The sequence below is a fragment of the Poecilia latipinna genome, unplaced genomic scaffold, assembly GCF_001443285.1.
Source record: "Poecilia latipinna isolate Pla-1442-1.1 unplaced genomic scaffold, P_latipinna-1.0 Scaffold6266, whole genome shotgun sequence".
Lineage (NCBI taxonomy): Eukaryota > Metazoa > Chordata > Actinopteri > Cyprinodontiformes > Poeciliidae > Poecilia > Poecilia latipinna.
Window position 1 is genome coordinate 1 of NW_015118882.1, and position 5,475 is coordinate 5,475.

Sequence of the window (5,475 nt, forward strand, 5' to 3'; positions counted from 1 at the left end):
TTTTTTTTTTTTTTTTTTTATCTTTTAGAGGGTGGTCTTGTATTAATAAACCATTATTATTATATTAGTTGAAAATGGTCTCAGAACAATATTATTGGTTATTGCAATAACTTCTTGGAAATTGTACCGTCCAGTAGAATTTATAATTGAAACTGGCCAAACTTCAGCTAATTTTAACATCATGTGCAACTGGCAGGAAAACTAGCAAGAAAACTTCCTGAAATTCTGATACTGTTGGTCACAATTAGGCCTGTCATAATAAGCAACAAATCAGTTAATTGCATGATAAATTAAAACTAGCTTAATAATTTCCATCTGCAAAATTTATTGTTTTTCTCATTCTCCCTTCAGTCTGGTTCAACCAGCCTTCTCCCCTCCCCAAGGATGATTTTGTTTACAGAGATTTCATAGTTAATTTTATGTGTTGTTTCTGTTTTTTATTTTTTTTATTTTGGATGTTTGAAATATTTTAGATGTTACAATGTTCATTAGAATTTAAAGTTAATTAAACTCTTGCATTATTACGCAACTACCATAAAATTACTTGAAAAAGGTCTCAAAACAGCAATGTTATTGTTTATCACAGTAACATCTGGGACAATTTATCATCTGGCAAATGTTTTTATTATGACTGTTCTATTTCTGATAAAGTGAAATTAGCAAACACTTGTGACTTAATACGTGAATTCATACTCGGACAAAAATGGTGGACAAAATATCCACACAGCCTTAAAGTGTGAAGTATTTAGCTAAGAGCATCTTGCTTAGTCTGAACACATCAAATGGAGAGGAAAAGCTGGCTAATTGGTTCTTAGAAAAAGAGGCAGCCCTACGATAACACAGCCATATTAATCAAGGGGCAAACGGGAGTTTGTGAAAGGCGCTGCAGTGATGTCAAGTGCTCCCATGTTCCCCAAAAAACAAGAGAAATAGCCCAGAGCCAAAACACAGAGACCGAGATACGCTAGCTTCCTTCTTCCCTGTGAGCGAGCTCAGCCAGAGTTGTGAGTTGTATCTTAAGTTATTTGCAGCTGGAAAGACAGCATGGAGGTGAGGAGAGTCAGACAAAAAAGATCGAACTCCATCTACTGCGTTCACCGTGAAGCAGTTACGTGGGTCGCTCCCCTGTTTTGTGTGACGTCAGTCAAGCCACTTATTGTAAAAACCACAGCTTAAAAAAAAAAAGACAAAAAAAAAAAAGTTAGAGCGGAGGGCTTGTGAACAAAACCACACATGACTCATCTGTCTCTATCAACATGCAACTGGTGATGCGAGTGAGCCGTGGCACAGGCGACTCATCACCAGAAAACATTCCCCAGAGCGGGAGTAGGTGTTGCCATACGCAAGAAGCGAAAGGGAATCCCATCGCGACACACCCGTGTTTTTGAAGCTTAGTTTCCCATAAGCGAAGGCGCTTTGTGGTGACGTTGCAGAGTCCTACCCTGCATCAAGTTCAGGGGGGAAAACGCCTGGGACATCTAGGGCTGAGTTAAGAATGGAGATAAAGTGTTGACTGAGTGCAATTCTAGACAGGTTTCTCAGCAAAAAAGAAGCTATGAGGGGATAAAAGTAAGAAAAATCCTAGCAAAAGAAGCAGTTATAAGGACTAAAGTTCAAAACTTATTTTTATTCATTGGCATTCAAATTGAGGTCTGGTACTGCAATTTCTGTTGTGATATCATAAAAGAAAAGTTTTATTTTTATAGTTTTTATGCGTCTTTTAAAAACTGATTGAAAATGCACCACAGTTCTGTACAAAGTGCTATACAAGCAAACTAATATTTATTACCTCAACCTTTTCTTGAATCCTTAACTACCACCTCAGTAAATACTCCCCAAATTAAAATTTCCAACTTCCTAATGAACAAAAATCTCCAGAAAAATCCACCAGCATGGCTGTCATTCAGGTCAAACTGACAGCTCCAGAAAAAATCAAACAAAATATTAATTTTCAACAACTTCAAACTCAAATATCTCATACACACAATTCTGCAAAACTTCTTTCAAGGAGCCTGTGGCACACTGTGTTTGACAGCAAATACAGGGCAAAAATAGCCAAACGGTTAATAAGCTTGACCTTTTGGCAAAAAAAAGGAGCACAATTGCTTTAGAAACCATTACAAGATATAAGTATAGCTAAATGACTCTTTTATACTGCCATCAAAGTAATAAATCACACTTGCTGCACCATTACAATAACCTCCTGTAATCCTACAGGTAGATGCGTGCAATGTTTCACACCATGGCGATATGTACAGCCTTCATTCAGCTATTATGAAGTATGGAGCCTCATACTGTACCAACAATCAAATCCATCCAGCCTACCTAGACGGGTGCAGAACGATGCGATTTCCGTCGCCTTCAAAAATCAAAAAACAGGATCCGAACAACGGCCACAATCAACAAGTATCCGCCCATAGACAGAAGCAGGCAGTCGATCAAAGTTGTCATTCCCATGAAGTGCGATGCAAAGCAGCAGCAGTAGCAAGGAGAGTAGGAGGAGGAGAGGAAAAAAGAGAGACGCTCAGACAGACGAGAGGAGGTGGAGACGGAGAGAGGGAGACTACGTTACCTTGTGGATGTGCCCTTCCTCACATCACAGATGCTGCATTTGAAAGCCTCGGCGGTGTTCTTGAAGGTGCACACGCTACAGTCCCAGTAGCCGTCGTCCGCCGTCTGTTTGGCTTGTCTTTTTGGCCTTATAAAAAACAACAACAAAAACAAAAAACTATTAAGGGTCAAGTTGGGTTAACAAATGCCACCAACACGTTTCATTAATTAACAACAGAACAGAAGAAGACTGTGACACACGGGGAGCCCGCTGCTCAATATCCGAGCTGCTCAAAACGGGCACAAAGGTATAGCGTTGTTGTCATTATCACCCCGGGTTCGAGTACCGGCCAGGGAGAGCTCCTTTACGTATCCACACAAAAACGGGCGACTATCCACAGCGTCCAACTGTATCGTCAGCTAGGCTAGCAGTGGGGCTGAGAAGCGCTGCTATATAAAAAAAATTCGGTATAGAAGCTTAGTGGGTCGGTACGCGAAACCGATACCAAACAAAGCCAATTTCGACATTGACCCTCCAAAAGGCTTCGTCGAAACAGAGTAGCGTTACATGGAATGCCCGGCGTCTCCTCGTAAAAATTTCTCTTTGTCTGTTAAGTGACTGGCTCGCAGGGAACGAGAAGCCGCCATAGTGACTGCACTATTCTAGCTAGCTGTGGCATACCCAACTGAAAAGGGGGAGAAACGATCTCTGCGTGAGAGAAACGCATCCAAATCTCGATCCCAGAACGCACAAACCCGAACCTAAACCGACCGAGGGCGGTCGCATTACCTGGTAGGGCTCTTTTTGTCGCCCATGGTGACGAATAATCCTTGAAAATGAGAAGAAAGGGGGGCCTTCCTTTAATTGTCAGTGAGTGAAGTAGAATCCAGATAGAGCCGCTGCTGAAGCTGTTGGCAGACAGGCTCCACTCAGCGCTGGCTCGAGGCACGGCATAGCGACTGACTGCACGTGGTCATGTGACCAGGTACTGGCCAATCAGCGGGCGCAGAGGTTTAAAAGTCTAGATGGATATTTAGTATCTATTTTAATAACTACTAGAGATATTTGACACTTCTACTCTGTTTAAAGGGAGGTTTCAACTGTTTTGACCAGATTTTTAAGTGTTTTGACAACTTCAACTTTTTTCATGTATCCATTTAACTTTTTCACATGTTGCAACTACAAACCTCAAAGGACTTTGTGGAAATTTAATGTGATAAACTAAGGCAAACTGATGCATTGTTGTTATAAGTACAAGGTAAATGATGTGGCATTTCACAGTTTTACAAAGTAGTTATAAAAGTATGGTGTGCATTTGTATTCATCCTCGTATTCTGTATACAATCAGTTGCAACCAGCTGAGCATTTACTCGGGGTGGCAAGAACAAGAACCAAGGACAGAGCTACTGAAATGGAGTTACAAGGCTTTTTTTTTTTTTTTTTTTGTTTTTTTTTTACTTTTTTTGTCCGTCTTTCTGGAGTTATCCAACTCCACACAATAAAAATAATGATGTTTCAACAACTAGTTCCAGAAATTCACAAACCAGAGTTAAAGGGAAACAATGAGCTCCTTCTCTAAGAAAGAGAACTAATTTTTCAGGTTTTTTGGAGTATGTTCCAGACTTTACTCTGAATGAGCTGCAGAGATCCACATGAAGCCATTGAGAATGTGTAGCAATATTATATTTTTACTGATCCTCTGTCCAGTCTGAATGAATGAGCTTTCTCCAATTTTGTGAAGAAAAAATGAGCAGAAATGTCTTCAAAACTGTGAAAAGTTCAAAGAGTATGACTGGTTGCACTGTAGCTGTATGTTGCAGTGCAACTCCATTATAGTCTAGAATTGTAGTCTGCCTTAATTTTAACAATGGGAGCAGAGAAAGTGGACAAGGTTATTCAGTCCATGTTGGTCACTCTTCCAAAAATTGAACTAACATTAACAGCCATCTTGTTCACCTGGGCACTGGCAGGAGTATTTTCCTGTAAGCTACATAGCGTTGAACTGGTGCATTACATAAGCCATGGCCATGTTGGTAAAATTTAAAATTTTACCAACATTAGGTAAAATCTTAAATTTCAACAGAGTCCACACCTCCAGGAAGCAATCGTTTCTCAATAACCAAGAGCCCAGATCATTTGGACAAAGCAAATACGGTAGAGCAAAAGGCTAGCTTTTAACCAGGCTAACAATAAATACCAGATGGAGTTAATTTGTATTCACTGGAAAAGCTCCTGAATATTTTATGTATTTTTATTTTCCAAGAAAGAACAACTAATCTGAGCATATTGTTTAAATCACAGTGGTAAAGGGAAGATAGGTGTGTAGTAAAAGAGACATTTAGAAACATTTATTGAGAGCAGCTGGTCCAAAGGTGAAAGAAGTGCAGATACATTACTCCCTCACTGACTGCACCCTCTGAGATGGGGCTTACATTACTTGGAAACAATTTTACAAGGCAAACACTTAGTCCTCATTCATTATTTATAAGAGGTGTGAAGCTCCAGCAACACAATGAAACAAGGTGCTTCTGGCCTGCTGTGAAAGAACTTTAAAGACTCTTGTTTTATCATGGAAAAAAGGATGACTGAATTCCCATTCATGCCAGTGGGGAAAACTGCAAAATTGAATTCCCTGGAGAGGGCTTAAAGAAATTGCTAGTCACTGTCAGGGTATTGTTTTATCTAAAATTCAGTACCCCTCTCAATCTGACTGTGACGCTCATCTTGAGCAGAGGCTTTGTTTGAAGTGCGAGGCGGACCTGAATTCCAGTTCTTACAAAGAGCTGCTGCAGAAGAGTCTGGTCAATGAAGATTGAGGTGATACTGCTTATGGGCATGTATGATGTAACATTTCTCTAAAGTGCTGAGAGGTGCCAGGTCGGGCCTCTGTTGCAGTCAAAGCACCAACATCAGTATCGCTGCAT

The 5,475-nt window shown here is 40.3% G+C and overlaps 1 long non-coding RNA gene across 2 annotated transcripts; it reads right to left on the reverse strand.

Annotated features, from left to right (window-relative positions):
- Positions 1–7: 7 nt before the first annotated feature.
- LOC106943859 (uncharacterized) lies at positions 8–4,959 on the reverse strand. 2 transcript variants are annotated; one of them, XR_001424038.1, is made up of 4 exons: positions 4,948–4,959; positions 3,624–3,630; positions 3,341–3,486; positions 2,685–2,698 (listed from the first exon to the last, which is right to left on the reverse strand). It is a non-coding gene; the product is annotated as an uncharacterized LOC106943859 (long non-coding RNA). The 2 variants fall into 2 exon arrangements; XR_001424039.1 differs by lacking the exons at positions 3,624–3,630; positions 4,948–4,959 and adding an exon at positions 8–1,484 and having other exon boundaries at positions 2,573–2,698; positions 3,341–3,526.
- Positions 4,960–5,475: the final 516 nt, after the last annotated feature.